Genomic DNA, 15,717 nt, shown 5'->3' with positions numbered 1-15,717 from the left:
CCCCCCCCCCCCCCCCCCCCCCCCCCCCACCGGCTTGCCGTCACCTCCAGGGGCTGGAGAGGTGATTCACCGGGCTTGGCTCTTGAGCACACGGTGATCTCCCCAGGGCATCCTCTCGCCCTCCTCCACACCCCCAGCCAAGTTGGAGCCCATTGTAGGATCCCAGGGAGAGGGGGTCGGGAGGGGGGAAGGGAGTGTGTGGGTGATGGCTCAGACTCCTTTGGAGGAGTTCCATTCCTGCCTCCTCTTCTCTGATTCCTTCTGTGCAGCCTGAGCTCTTGCTTGGGAGGGGGAGGGCCCAGGAGGGCGGGTGAGGACATCTTTTTTGCACTTATCACCTCGGAAAAGCGACCTTCAGGCCGAGCCAACTTTGGGGGAAGTGCCTTCAGCCGTGACAGATTTGACTATAAATCTTCAGTATTAATGCTGGTTCCCAAGGTCTGTCATTCTGTATGCCCGTGTGACAAGCAAAAACAGTGCGTGGCCCATCCGTCACCCGAGGGGTCCCCACCCCCCGCTGGCTTTGCCTGGGATGGGATGTTGGGTTGGGGGCAGGGGAAAGAAGGAGAAGGAAAAGGTGGAGCAGACATGGCCAGGGGCGGGAGGCAGGGGTAGCTGCTGGCCAGGAGTGGGGGACCTGAGGGGCAGAGGCTGGAATCTCACGGGGGTCAGGCCCCGGTTCCAGGCGTGGGCTCCAGAAGCTTGGGGTGGGTGGGAGGAAGATCAGCCTGGAATGCCGGGCCTTGGGTTTAGCTCTGGTTCCATTTTCAGTCTACTGTGGAGCCTGGGCAAGTTGGCTGCCCTCTCTGGGCGCCAGTCTCTGCTCTTCCAAACGGCAGGGAGATTTCCGCAGTCCTCGCCCTCTCGTTGTGTATCTGGAGCAGCCCCACCTCCACCCCCCTAGGGTTTGTGAACCTTTGGTGACTTGTTTGGTGACCACTGCACACAGATGACAGCACACATGGCGGGTGACAGCACGGGGAGTGGGGAAGGGGGGGCATGTGTCCCAGCTCCAGTCTGTCCTGCGGGGTTGTCTGAAGAGATTTGTGGCCGGAACACCTTATGGCCAAACGGAAAACCACTGACCTGGCCGAGGGGACAGACACAGCATTGGGAGGGGACACTGGGCAGCACAGGGCTTGTCTATTAGGCCTTGTCCCGTTTGTGCCTGTTTTAAAATTCATGTTTTTACTTTTGACCTCGGTTGTGGCGAAAATCTCATAGACGAAAGAGTGCACAGCACCTGAACATACAGGTTAAAGAAATAAAGTGAACACCTGTGTGATCTCACCCTGAGCACTGCCAGGACCCTCAGAGCACCCTCCCTACCCATGCCTGCGTGGCCTGTTCCCTAGTCCTCAGAGGCGGGGATACCGCTCCTCTAAGAACGTTCTCTGAAAGAGCCTAGAAAGAACACATTGACAGAGAGGGGCACTGAAAACATCGGGCTGCTTCACCCTTGACCTTGAATATGATTTTCCGCGCAGCGTCCCTCATGGCCGACCTCTCCCACGTCCCATCCTCTCTCCCAAGGCCCCGCTCCTGCTTCTCTGACCATTCCTTCTTGGCTTCCCTCTCTGGCTCCTCGTTGATTGCTGGTGTTCCTCGGGCCTCTGCTTTCAGCCCACTGGACCTTACCTAAAGTAGTCCTCAGGTGCCACAATCACAGGTCTACACCAGATTTTTTCTCCCACCTATCTTCCAAAATGTAGTGAGTGGTGGTAAGTTAGTTGTCTTTTCCAGAGCTTTACAAGTCCACCTGCCTATACCTGAGCCCGTTTACTAAGTAAGTCACTCAGTCTTGATGTTTCTATTCCGGAAACGTCGCTCACATTGTCTGCCCCCTTTCTTTCTGTGCTGTGTCCCTAAATCTCTGTTTAGCCTAGGACTGGTAAATCCCTAGCACTCACACCGCATTTTAGTGTCTTGTGCCCGCACCAGACATCATTAGTCAATCATTGCACCTTTTCTCTTCTCAACACAGAGCCCCAGACAGCCACAACCAATCTATCAGAATTGGTGCCTGCGATGGAAGTGATTTGCTCTCTGTGGCCTGGGTTTCGTAATAACCTCCCATAGTCTCCTTGCCTGCAGTGTCTGCCCACACCTGTCTGTCTTCCACATGACTGCCAGAAGGGTCTTTTTCACCGTACCGATGAAGCTAGGTTACGCGTCTCCTTTAATAATCCTTCCGTAGCTGTTGTTTAACGGGCACAGAGTTTCTGTTTTGCGAAGTGAGGACGCGCAGAGATGGACGGTGCTGATGGCCACTCGGCGATGCATGCCTGCTTCATACCGCTGGAAACTGCACGCTTACAAATGGTTAAGATGATGCGTTTTATGTTACGTTTGTTTTACCGTGATAAAAAAAAAATTGAAGAAAAATGAAAGGCTGACACACGCCCTACCTGGGTGAGCCTTCGAGGACACAGAGTGCGTGAAATAAGCCGGTCTCCAGAGGACTAATACTGTGTGATCCCTCTTATGCGAGGTGCTTAGAACAGTCAATTGCACAGAGCCCGAGTCCAACGGTGGTCACAGGGGCCGCGGGCGGGGGCGTGCTGTTCCTGCTTTATAACTACGGGCAGTGCGGGGTGATGACAAAGTTCTAGAGATGACGGTGGTGAGGTGGCCCGAGCCTGTGAATCCACTTCATGTTTCATGCTCCTGAACCCTACATTTAAACATGTTTAAAATGGTAGGTTTTAAGTTACATATCTTTTACCACAATTTTAGAAGTCTTTCTATAGGTCTTCATTGCCAGCAGGATACAAGCTTCTTAGCCAGGCATGCAGGGCGCTTTGTGACTCAGGCCGCCTGCCCCTCCGTGTCTCATCCTCTCCTCCTACCTCTGACTCATTGCCCCTGCCTCCTGGGGATTGACGGTTCTGTTGATACGTCACACAACCCCATGCCTCCGGGCCTTTGCACCTGCATTTTTTAGTGCGAGGATTGCCCACCCCCAGCGCCACCTCTTGCTCCTTCCTTCTTATCCTTCAAGGCTCTACCTTCCTGGACTCCCATGGCCGCCTTACCCCATCTGAGCGAGCTGCCCCTCTCTGTTGTCCTGGAGTGTCCTGAATATCCCTGCTTGGGAGGGCTTGTCACAGGGTCTCTGCTATTCTGACTGCATCTGACCCATCTTGACTTCTCTGGGACCTAGTGCTATGCCCGGCACACGTGGCCTCAGGTAGTCCATTGGATGCTGTTGGGGCAGAGTTCGGGATGCCATGCCTCCCCCTCCCTCCATGTTCCTCCCTGGTCTCCGGTGCTGCTCTGTGTAGCTGAGGGGCAACCCGTGTTCCACAGTACATGAGTAACCCCAGTAGCTGTGGAGAGAGAAATCTAAGAGCCTATCCCAAAAGCCTGAAATACAGAAGTCAAACATTTTCATATTTTCTTAGAGCCTCTCCTTAACAAATGACTTGAGCAAAAAGGAAGGAGTCTTTTTTTTTTTTCTTTTTTGACTCTCTTCTTCTTCTTTAAGAATGGAGAGGCTGGGCAGGCCGTGGGCTGGTATATCTGTCCCCTTGGTTCTTATGTCTGTTCGCTGGTCACATGGAGACTTAATGGCTTTGGGCTGGAGAAGGGAAAGGAATGTGCATTTATGGAGTGTCCATTTCAAAGCAGGGACTTTCAGGTGTGTTTCTTTACCTAATTCTCAGAGATGTCCTAAGAATCAGGAATGAGTGTTCTCATTATAAGGATGAGGCTCAGAGAGGTTAAGTGCCTTGCCCAAGGTCACATAGCAGGTAAGTAAAGGGGGGCAGAATTCAAACCCATATGCTTCTCCATTTCCTGGGGTGAGGATGGATCTGTAACCTGCCCACATGAAGGGAGGGGAGAAGGCAAGGCTATTGTCCTTGGGGTTTTCCTGTGCTCATTTCTTCCATCCTTTCTCTCCCCTCTCTCAAGGAGTGGTTCCTCTAGGTTCCTTAGGGAGCCTTCAGGGTGGAAGTCTTTGGAAAGTTTGTCTAAGGAGCTAGAGGTGAGGAATGAGCTAAATGCCTTAAGAAAGCAGGAGTAAGGGGGATGGGGTGAGGCCAAGGGTGGGCTTGCCCCTCTGCAGGGGGACCTTTGTGAGGGGGCAGAGGAGATTCAGAGGGACCAGGATAGGTTTGAGCCAGGAAAGTGTACTTGCTCTTGTCTGGACCAGAAATTCTACCATTAAGGTGTCATTTCTTTGGGTCTTTAAATTTTTGATTCTTGCAAAGGTAAGGTACTCCTGAGGAGGGGCACACCTTACTTACTGGGTCACAATTCATATGAGGACCTGTCGGGCGCCAGACATGACTCGGTGGGCACGTGGCCTCCACACGGTAATTCAGTGATCATCCTGCTTTGCTCTTGTGCCTTTGCTGCTGTCTCAACCTGTGGACTCCACAGGCCCTCCCCGGCAAGGAAGAGTGAGGATGACGTGCCCCCACTTCCATGCTTTGGCCAGGAGGTCACCCATGGCACTGCCTCCTGGGTCCTGTTGGCCAGACTCAGCACCTGGCCCACGCAGGTGCCATGGGGCTGGGAAACAAGGGAGCGCACCACACTAGTAGGGTCGTAAAGCCCACATCTGCATCTGACGGACGGCCAGGTGGGACACAGGGTTCCCTCTGTAGTGTGTCTCCCCATGTCTGCCTATCATCATAGTTCTCTCGTCGTGCCATGGCATTTCTGCCGTGCTGTGTCCCACAGGTGTTTATGACGTCCTACTGTGCGCTGGTTTTTGTGCTGGGCTGACAGTGGTGAGCAAGACACGACTCTGCTCTCCTGGGTGGGCCGGTCTGGTGAGAACGACCGTGGTGAGGGTGCGACCACAGCGCCTGAAAGCGCGCTCAGGGAGAGGACAGCTTGCTCTGTAGGCAGGGACATAGCGTGTGAGCCAGGAGTGGAGGGACAGGGCTGGAGGGACAACTGGGGTGCACCCAAACCAGGGGAGGACGGAGAAGAGCGCTCTCAGTGAGGAAGGCAGCAGGAGCAAAGGCACAGAGGCGGGGCTGGGGAGGGCTTTCACGTGCACAAGGCATGTGGGGACGGACGTCTGTGTCCTCCAAGCCCCAGGAAGCCACCACCGGGTTTGGTGAGGGAAAGGGTGAGGTAGGATTTGGCGTAGGGGCCAGGTTGGAGGAGCAGAATGAGCACAGAATTTGGGGGGGGGGGCTGCTCGCCTACACAGGGGGGAGGACGTGGATGGGGTGTATCTGGCCGTAGACTCTACGCACTAGCTGATGGGCTGCCTGGTGGGACGATACGTAAGGCAAGGGATGGACTCAAGCCTGGCTTCCTGGTTATGGCTTTTATAGCTCGTGACACCTCCTAGGGAACCTCCCCCCAGAGAAAGATCGGGGGTCAGTTTTAGCCTTTGGGTATCCAAGTGGACACGTCAGGATGGCTTTGTGGAAATGTGCAGCCTGACAGCACGGGAACCTCGGTTTGGGGCTGAGGTGAGGGGTGGGGAACTTCGAGACTCCTGGGGAGCCCTGTCTCCCAGCCTTGTCGTTGTCCGGCTGTGGCCCTGACCGCAGCTCCGTCTTTTCCGTTGGAGGCCTGGACCTCAGCTCGGCTCGCGGCTGCGCTGGCTTCTCCTGGCTGTCTGCCGGGCCCCAGCACAGTCGGGGCCATGCCTCAAAGCCGTGCCTTGATGAACCTATAGAGTGAAAGGGAGAAAGTTCTGTGTCCCCAGAGGGTGCGGAGCGCTGGGAATGAGTGGAGGGATGAGGGCTTGAACTGGGGGCTTACCTGAGACAGGTCTGTGGTAGACAGCCAGCTGCCCACCCGCGGGCCCCCTTGGGAGTCAGGAAATGGAGAAGGAAGGGGTGTGTGTTTGGGGGCAGAAGGCCCCCAGCGCCCCAAGGAAGGGAGAAGGCTTGTGAGAGTACCTGAGTGGTGCCTGTTCTCGGGGTTCATGTTAGATAAACCAGGGTCTTTGGGTCCTGGGGCACCCCGGGCCAACGCCCTGACCTGCCACGTCCGTCCACACGGGTACCATTCAGCAGACAGTTGAATCAATACCAGCTTCTGTCTAAACAATGGGCAGTTAGGGCCAGGGAGGAAAGCTTATTAAACCGGAAGCAGGGACATCACTGGAGGGGGCATATAGGGAGGGAAGGAGCTCCTGGAGCAGTTTCTCCTCTACAATGGCATGCTGAGGCAAGCTCCCTCTGGCTCCCTACCTCCCGAGGGCTCCCTCTCATCCCCCTTGAGCCCAGCTTTGGGAGGCAGCTGTGGGGCAGCCCTGGGTCTGGCTGTGTGGGGGTTCCTCTTGCCTGCATGGGGTGAGCGGCCTCTGCCAGCCCCGCAGCAGGACGGGGATGCTCTCCCCAGGTGGCCGGCATGGATACTGGGGGTCTGGCAGCTCCGTGGCTAAGGGGTGCCTGCAGAGCCTGGGCTGCCCTTCCCAGCAAGGGCCTGTGGAGTCGGGCTGCTTGCGTCCTCTGTCCACTCGCCCTCCCCAGAGGAGCAGGAGCTTGATTGAGGCCCTTTGCAGTGGGGACCAGGGCCTGAGTCCTGACAGTCCCCTTTCTGTGTGTTCCCATCGGCAAGGCCATTCTAGTAGCCGCTGGGCTTCTGAGCAGAAGGGCCTCTTCCCTCTCTCTCTCTCTCCTGCCTCCCGTGCTGCTGGGCTGGTTGTTTAGTTCAGATTTCTGACGTCCCCAAGGACCTGGGGGCTTAACACAAAAAGCCCAGTGTGACCGGGGACACGGGGTGTGGAATGTCACAGCGTATTTGGGGAGGCTGAGGGATTAGGTAGTCTCAGGTGCCTGAATTGAGCAGATTACGATATTTGGGGTTGAGTTTGCGCCTAAGTATCCTGAGAGTTCAATCCAAAAGAAAGCCACACTGAGGTGTTTCCAGGCGGCAGGGAGCATGCCCATTAATCTATAGAGCCCGCTTTCTTCCTGGAAGGAAGCGTCCAGCAGGAATGGATCATCTGGGCATAAGTACAGAGGACATTGAGGGACGCAGTCCTCGGTGCCTTCTGAAATGTGCAGAAGATCTGAAATGCTGGGGTGCCTGGGTAGCGCAGTTGCTAAGCGTCTGCCTTCGGCTCAGGGCATGATCCCAGCGTTCTGGGATCGAGCCCCGCATCAGGCTCCTCCGCTGGGAGCCTGCTTCTTCCTCTCCCACTCCCCCTGCTTGTGTTCCCTCTCTCGCTGGCTGTCTCTCTGTCAAATAAATAAATAAAATCTTAAAAAAAAAAAAAATCTGAAATGCTGCTCCCATTGCTGGCGTTGACAGGGGACTAACGCAGGGACCTCATGATAAATCACAGCATGGGGGCAGCCCCGATTCCACATGAGGCTGGAGCCCGGGCCTCGCTTTCTAGGAGGCTCCCTTGATGAAGGGTAGTGTGAGGACTCAGTGACCCAACCTGGTATAACCTTGCTCTGCTCAGGCTCGAAATCACACCCTCACACCTGCTACGGGTGACATTCAAGATGCTTCCTAACCTTTCCGGCGTGGGGCATGCTGAGCTGAACAGACGCTGGCCTGCCATGGGGCTGGAGCATGTCCCACAAACCCTCTAGTGGGAGGCCGGAGCTCTTTGGGGCAGCGGGGTTGCTGGCACTTGGGGCAGCAGCTCCTTATCGGCTGGTACCTAGTGTTACAATATTTTGTCCACCAGCATGGCTGTATGGGGGTGTCCCAGCTGGGTCTCCTGGCTGGAGCCCGGCGCCTCCTCTTGTTCCTGTCTGTGCTCTGTTCCCAGCATCCCCATAAACCCAGATGGGCACTCTCTCCTTCCACTCCGCACTTTCTTCCTGGTACTCATTCCCATGAGCAAGTTTGCTTTAGTAATTACAGTGATAGCTGGGGCAGGGTGCGGGGGGACGCCTGGGTGGCTCAGTCTGTTGAGTTTCCAGCTCTTGGTTTCAGCTCTGCTCATGATCTTGGGGTCATGGGATCAAGCCCCAAGTCAGGCTCCATGCCCAGCGGGGAGTCTGCTTGAGAGTCTCTCTCCCTCGGCCCTTCCCCTGCTTGCATATGCTCTCTCTCCCGCCCTCTAAAAATAAATAAATAAATCCTTAAAAAAAAAAAAAAAAAGAATTCCAGTGATGGGCAGGAGAAACTCCCCACCCTTTCCTGGGCCTTCTGGGTCCTCAGGGCCAGTCTCCGGGCTCAGCCCTTTGTGTAGATTATCTGATTTAATCCTCCCAGCCGTCTGTATGGTGGATGAGTTTCACACCCATTCTACAGATGAGTACACTGAGCTTAGCAAGTTTAAGTTCCAGTCCTCGGAGAAGATGAAGCAAAAATCAGTCTGTTCGTGTATCTACTCACTTGCACACATTACCTATAATTCCACATTTATGCGCCTACACACACACACACACACACCCATGCACGCATGCACACCCGTGCACACCCACACTGTCACATGCACATTCTTGCATCCTCACTGCTTGGAGCTCCCAGAGGATGTGCTGGCTGCTGTCCTCCAGCCCGAGCGCTCCTGTCAAAATCCTAGTTCTGGGGCCCTCCGCTATTGCACACCTCCCATGACCACAGAGCGTGGCTGCCATTTTCCCAGGGCCTGTCACTGGATGCAGGGAGCCACGGGCCTGTGGCACAGCAGCCCCATTACTCACAGGTAGGAGGACGTGAGAACAGTCGGGCCACTCTTAAACGTCTCTCCACGTCGTCCTCATTAATAACTGTAATGCCAGCATCACTCGCTCTTAAATAGCCTCATTTATCAACAAGCAATTTGCCGTGGCGAGGTGGCAGGGACGCAGATAAGCAGACGGGGCCGAGGTGCTTGCAAGACACCTGCCAAGTATCTTCCCCTCTCCTCTTCCATCTCCAGGGCAGCAGGAAAGAGGGGAGGCAGTGGGCAGGAAACTCAGTGCGGGGCACCTTCCAGCCTGGCCAGAGGCTCTAGAATTGCCTCTTCCCAGGCACGGAGGAGTCTTGGGTTGGGGCAGGCTCGGCAAGACCCTGGCCTCTCTGGGCCCCAGGGCTTGTGTGGCATTCACAGCGGGTCCTCTGTCCGAGAGACGTCTGCCTGTCTGTCTGCCAGCTCCTTCAGCTGACGGCAGGACTGAGAGTCTGAGGTCGGAGCTGGGCTCTGCTCTGCCACCTGCTGACCCTGCCGCCTGACCACCCGGTGTGTCACCTGTAAACAGTAGCAGTGATGGGCGGCATCCTTGTCTTGTTTCTGATCTTGGAGGGCTCATGACTGGCGTCTCTGTGAAGCAGAATGCCTTATAATGCTGTAGGTCTGGTATATGGGTTCTGTGGAGATAGGGTAGTTCCCTCCTATTCCTAGTTCGCTGGGCTTTTATTACAAAAGAGGCGTTGGTGTTACATACATGGGTGGACCCTTTATCTGGAAAATGAACATCTCGTAACATTGTGAGGACAGAACGAAAAACTCACATAAAAGTTGTACACTCTAAGGAGTGGATTGACCAGGAGTGTATCTGGCTGCACATGATAGAAAGTTGGCTGACGGTCATGTAGACAAGCAGGGGCTGGTGTTTGCCTTGTCACAAGGTCTGAAGGCTGGCAGTGGCTGGAGTGGGTTCGTTAGTGGCTGAATGATTGGAAGCCTGGGTCTTTCTGTTTCTTACCATCCTTCCCTAGTGACTTTCTATCCTCAAGTGGTCACAGCTGCAGGCCCACCTCTATATCCCAGGACGGAGCAAGGGGGGAGACAAGGGCTTTTGTTCCTTGATGTGCCAACGAGAAGATGTTCCCACGGGCACCCTAGCAGGCCTCCCCTTACTCTCACTGGCCAGAATCAGCCAAGGGGAGTGAGACTGTTTGGCTCCGTTAGCTCAATCCTGGTTCTGAGGCCAGTGACGGGCCTACCTCTCTGGAGTCAAGGGCCCTCCACTGGCTGCCTGAACCCACAGAGGCTGTGCGGGCAGAGAAGCAGTATGTGGACAAGCGAGCATGGATGCTGGGCATGTTGGCCTGGGTGCCAGGAACTGCGATGGAACCCATGGCTCCAGGCTGATCTCCAGGTGACCCTGCATCCTGCTTGCCCCCAGAATGCTCAGACTCTGTGACCAAGCTGTGTGGGAGAGGGACGCACCATCTGGGCTTCTCGTGCTGGGATCCACGGACCAAGCCGGCACGCAAGAAGCCACAGATAAACCTGACATACCTTCCTGGGGAGCTGGTACTATTTGATACTGAAATGAGGAAAGACAGATTTTATGTTGACATAAACACAAATGCATTCTGGAGTAGAGTGCAGAAGTTACATAGATTTTTAAGGCAGGCTCATTGGACTTTAGGCTCCATGAAGACAGGAGCCACGTCTGCCCTGGTCATTGTCTTGTAGGTACTCACTGCAGATTTACTGAGTGCCCCAAGGAGTGAGCTCTTTAACTACACCAGTGAAATATTAAACACAAGACTTTGGATTAGCTCAGCCTCTGGGGCCGCTTCTGCAGGCTGTATATCTCACGAGCCTCCTGACGTACGTTCCCTTCTCTGCATCCAGGGATATTGTGGTGCGAAGCCCTGAATTCACCGATTGTTTGGTGGCGACTCCAGGCTCTCTGAAAGTACAGAGGAGGAGGCAGAGAGTGTGGGATGATCAGGGAAGGCTTCCTGGAGGAGGTGGGCCTGTCGCTGGAAAAGGTGGGATGGGAGGAGGGGAGAGAAGCAGGGTGTTTTGTAGCGTGGGCCAGCCTGGAGCCCAGGGTGGGAGGGGAGGACAGATGGGACAAAGGCTGGGGCTCTAATGCAGGTAAAGTGGCTTCAGTGACAATAGTGGCTCCCAGGGTGTCCCCACACATCATCTCACACCAAGGCTCCGCAGCGCGGGACAAACGTCATAGTCTTCATTTCATAGGTAACAGCTGCGGCTCAGGACAGCGCCACAGTTACAGTCAGTGAAGGGGGAGGCTGCACTTGGACCCAGCATGGCTGCCCTTGAACTCCAGCTCTCCTGCTCTCGGACCATCTGAGGCCAGGTTCCCTAGAAACAGACTCTGAGATGCAGATTTGCATGCAGAAGATTTATTGGGGTGTGCAAGGGGGGAGAGGAGCAGGATTGGGCAGAGGGAGAAGGGGGACTGTGCTGTCGTCCCAACAATGCCTCAGTTGATCTTTGGGGGGGGGGAAGCCTCTGGGGCGGGGATGGTCCAGACTAAGGCAGGGGCCAGGCCTTTGTGCCCACCCTCAGTCACTCGTGGGACACAGGCCATCCTGGGAGGGGGCATAACCTTGGGCAAGGCATGTGCTCCATGCCCTCCCCCTGTTGGCAGAGGCTGCCCCCCCCCACCTGCCTAGGTGTGTCTAGAACATTCTGTTCCCTCTGCCTAGAGCAGTCCCCTTGCTCCTTTTACCTACAGAACTCCAGCTTCCCCTGCAAGTCCAGGTTCACATGTCATTTCCTACACCTTTAAAATCTGTCAGAGATACAGCAAAGTGCAGGACAGAAGACTGCTACCTGTATTTAAAACGTGAGAGAAATAGAGTATACATAAATATACATACATGTACTGTGCACTCAGATCTGCTCCCCTTTGAGTAACGTAAACATATCTTTGGAAAGCAGCAGGTGTGTAAGGTGAGGACTGTGTGGGTGGGAGCTTTTATGCCTTTTGAATTTTGAATGATATAAATGATTTAGTAAAAGTAAAATAAATAGTTATTAAAAACACAAAGAAGGAAAAGAATGGTTAAACCATTGGGTAGGGCAGGGCCTAGCCGCTCGCTTTTCTCCATAAGGCCCTAACGCCGCTGTAATTAGATAATTCAGGTGTCATGATTCATCGAGGGCTGTCCTCACCCCCAGATCAGAAGCTTGGTGAAGGCCATCTCGTCCAGCACACTGACCCGGTCTCCAGCACACCCACAGTGAGCACTTGAGGCTATCCAGTCTTACATTCTCAGGCAGGCTGCTGCTTCCCCTTGACCTCTCTCCTCCCCCCACTCCGTGCGTTAAAACAAACTGCTCTCTTTCCACTTTTTGCCCATTAATGCTCTCTGTGATCACTCATGCAACCAGCCTAGAGGCGTCTGTATACTGTACCCACCCCGTGCGTGGGGTGGAGTGTCGTTGCATGCACGTGTGGGACTCTGCATTCCCTGGGTCACGCTTCCGGTCACTGTCCCTACCTTTGTAAGAACCTCAGCTACTGGCCCCTGGGTGCCTACCCCACGCCCTGCAAGAGAGCCAGGGTCAAGCTCTCAAGGGAGTGGGGGGATGGAGCACAGACACATAATGAATGCCCCCGGTGGCAGCAAACACAGGCAGCTCTGGGGTGGGCTGGGGAAGGCTCTCCTCTCTCCCCCACCCCACCCCGGGGATGTCCGCACTGACGTGTGAAGAAGGCATTTACTAGGAAGCGAAGGGCCTCGCAGACAGACAAGCTTCGGCCTGGCCCTTCTCCTGAGGATAGCTCCGCGTGAGTGGGGCAGAAGCACTCAGAGAAAAAGATGGGGACCTCTTCCTCCAGGAAGGAGGGCTGCCCTCCAGTCCTGGGGCCCCCAGGGCTGCTGGATTTGTCTGCAGAGCCTTTTCCTAGCACTGCCCTGGCTACCGTGACAGCCCTGACCCTGTCTTTTGGTTGGTCCTTTGCACCACCCCCCCCATAACAGATGCGCTTACCGTGTTTGGTGTTTGGACTTGCTTCCTTCGGACTTCCTTCCTTCCTACCGGGAGATTTTGTATCAAAATCTAGATTTCCAGTTTTTGTTGATTGGATCAGGAGAGAACCAGTTGTCACGGAGGAAGCTGCCCCATTTAGAGCAGCACGGTCCCCCCCGAACTTCTCCCTGAGCTCCTAGTGACCTTAAGCTGTGACGTCATCGATTCCTGAAGAGACCAGTCAAACAACTGAACGTGTCTTTGTGTCGAAGATATGTTTGCTTCACAGAGAATTCTAGGTTGGCATTGGCTTTTTCCTCAGCACACGGCCGCCATTGTTGTCATGAGAAATTCGTTCCCAGTTTAAAATGTTCCTTCCTTGAGGGGAGTCTGTTTTTTCTTCTCTGGTTGCTTTTAAGGTATTCTATTTTTCTTTGTTGTCTTGCAGTTTTGTTATGACCTGTCTGGTGTGAATTTGTATTTATCCGGCTTGGGTTTCCTTGGGCTTCTTGAATCTATAGATGTGATCTTTGAGTGATCCTGGAACATTATTTCTTCAAATATTGTTGCTTTTGCGCATTCTTTACTTCTGGAATCTTTTTCTTTTAGCCTCCATGCTTTTTAGCATCTCTGTTGCATTTTCTATCACTGCCTCTCTGTGCTGCATTCTAGACCAGCTCTTCCATTTTGTCCTTAATTCACCAGTTCTTTGCAACCATGTCTAATCCTCAGTAAAACCAGTGCATCTGAAATTGTAATGATCGTAATTGGGTTTCTAGGAGCTCTATTTGATCTCTTCTTTAAATTTTCTCGTTCCCTATTCATACTGGGAAGCCTCTCTTTTGGTTCTTAAAGCGTAGTGAACATATTTTATATTCTGTGCCTGATAATTCCAATATCTGGAGTGTTGAAGGGTCTGATTGTGCGTTTTTCCTTTAGATTTTCAGTCATCGTGTTTAGGGCATGTGTCGATTTTGACTGTGAGCTTGTCATTTGGTTGGCAGGGGAGGGGAGGGATTCTGTGAGACCCGAGACCTTTGGGTGGGTTACTCCAGAGAGGATTTATATGTGTTTTTTTTATGAATCACTTAGCTCACTACTTGTCTGGGCCCACTCTAAATCAAATTTATTTTGTGTACGGATTTTTCAACACCCAGGTGATAAGAACTTGGGCTACAAATATATATGTGGCCCATCGTGTGGTTATGAATCCTTGAGGGCTGTACTCCTTTTTCTCTTCAGCTCCACATGCTTTTTTAAAGACTCTAGGTTCATGTGGAGGTACAGATTTATTTCTGGTTCACCCTTATGCTAAAGATGTGGTTCTTGGGGATCCTTGCATTGGTGGGGATTGTTTTCTGATTGGAGCACAGTGGGCCCCGGGCCCTTTCTCTTCTCTGAGCCCTGGGAGCTGTAACCATGAAAAGTCTGCTTTGCCTGATTCAGTAAATGGCTTGGAGGCATGACCCAGCCTCTCTGAGTATCTTCCTTTAACTTAGTATTTGGCCTGAGTCATCTTTACTTTCTTATCAACTTATACTTATTTATCCACTTAATAAGTTGTAAATACTTGATCTGTATTTGTAGTTGTTTTCAACTTCAGCTTGACCCGGACATCTATACCATATTGCCAGAACCAGAAAACCAAGACCACTTAAACTATGGCCCTATTTGAGAGTAGAATTTTTTCTTATTATTTATGTTATGACTTTGTGTGTGTGTGTGTGTGTGTGTGTGTGTTTAATGTAAGCTCTATGCCCAACATGGGGCTCAAACTCATGACCCCCGAGATCAAGAGTCACATGCTCTTCTGACTGAGCCAGCCAGACGTGCCCCTGTGTTATGACTTTTGTTAATTCTCACTATCTGGTTTGATGTCTGGCACACACACTAAAAGCCATATGATAGACCCTCCATAAATGTTTATTGAGGAACGAATGAGTCGCTGAGTGAATAGCAGGTAGATTCGCTGATAGAATGGAAGATCATCATATTACAAACCAGGCAACTGAGGCCAACGGACTTTTCCACACAGGGGTTGATAGCTGAGCCAGGGCTACTTGAATGAGGCTTATAAAGGACAGCCAAGGGCCTGCTTCAGAACAGGCAGCTGAGAAATCTTTATGAGTGGCTTTGGGAATGGTATTAGTAACCAGCATTTCCTGAGCACATACTTAATGTGCCACACACTTCCCGAGTTCTTACATGTGTTAACTTCATTCTCACAACAGGCTTGGGAGACACATACTGTCATTATTCCCATTGTACAGATGAGGAAACTGAGGTTCACAGAGGCAAAGTAACATGCCCCAGGTCACCCAGCTAGTGAAAGTGCCAATCCAGCACCCAGGGAAATCTAGCTTCACAGCTCCCCATCCTAAATGCTGTATTAAGAGTGGCCGTAACTGGCCTTGGCCCCTCCCCAGCAATCAGGACTTTTTCCCCATCTATATTGAGGTATAATTGACAAATAAAAATTATATGTATCTAAGGCATACAACTAGATGTTCTGATATATGTATAGCAGACTTCAAGAATACAGTACAGTATTGCTAACTCTAGTCATCACGTACTGTACTTTCCGGAGCTAACTCATCCTGCATAATTGAGATGCCGTATCCTTGACCAACCTCCATCAACTAAGACTTTTGGCACCACGAGGAACTCCAAGTGGCCAGGAGTGCCAAATGCATTGATTAAGTGCATGAAAGTAAGGCTGCCAGCCCCTCAGGCCATGTGATCGCAGCTGGGTTGAAGTGGTTGATGGAGGTCTTTCCAGGGGGTTCCCTCCAGGCTGGCCATGTGGTGAGGTTGTGGGGAAGGCTTCCATAACTCTCTTTCTGGCAGCCCCACACATTTCACTTACTAAAGTGTCCCCTTAGACAGTGACCGTGCTGGAGTTGTTTCTTTGCCCTTCATCTTTGTCATTGTGAGGCTAGAAGGTGGAGGGAAATGGAGGCCTTAGAGAAGAGCCCAGCCCCTTGACTGGGTATAGAAGTTTCAAGGGAGCCAAGACTTTCTGCTCTAGGCTGGGCCTCTGAGAGGGCCCTACTGTAGAATCATTCAATCCTGTTGTGTGGCCTGGCCATGGCTCGCTGGGCTCACTCCTCCCTCTGTCCCTTACTTCCTTCTCTCCCTCTTCCCTCCCTCCCTTCCATTGACATAAAATA

At 52.9% G+C, this 15,717-nt stretch overlaps 1 protein-coding gene across 1 annotated transcript in view; it reads left to right on the top strand.

Annotated features, from left to right (window-relative positions):
* LOC103668017 (cadherin-23) overlaps positions 1-15,717 on the top strand; it is a 264,181-nt gene that overhangs the window by 33,960 nt on the left and 214,504 nt on the right. The window lies entirely within an intron of this gene.

Source organism: Ursus maritimus, unplaced genomic scaffold (assembly GCF_017311325.1).
Source record: "Ursus maritimus isolate PB19 unplaced genomic scaffold, ASM1731132v1 scaffold_7, whole genome shotgun sequence".
In the NCBI taxonomy this organism is placed as follows: Eukaryota; Metazoa; Chordata; class Mammalia; order Carnivora; family Ursidae; genus Ursus; species Ursus maritimus.
Note: the sequence above shows the minus strand (reverse complement) of the source record. Positions and strands in the feature narration are given on the sequence as shown.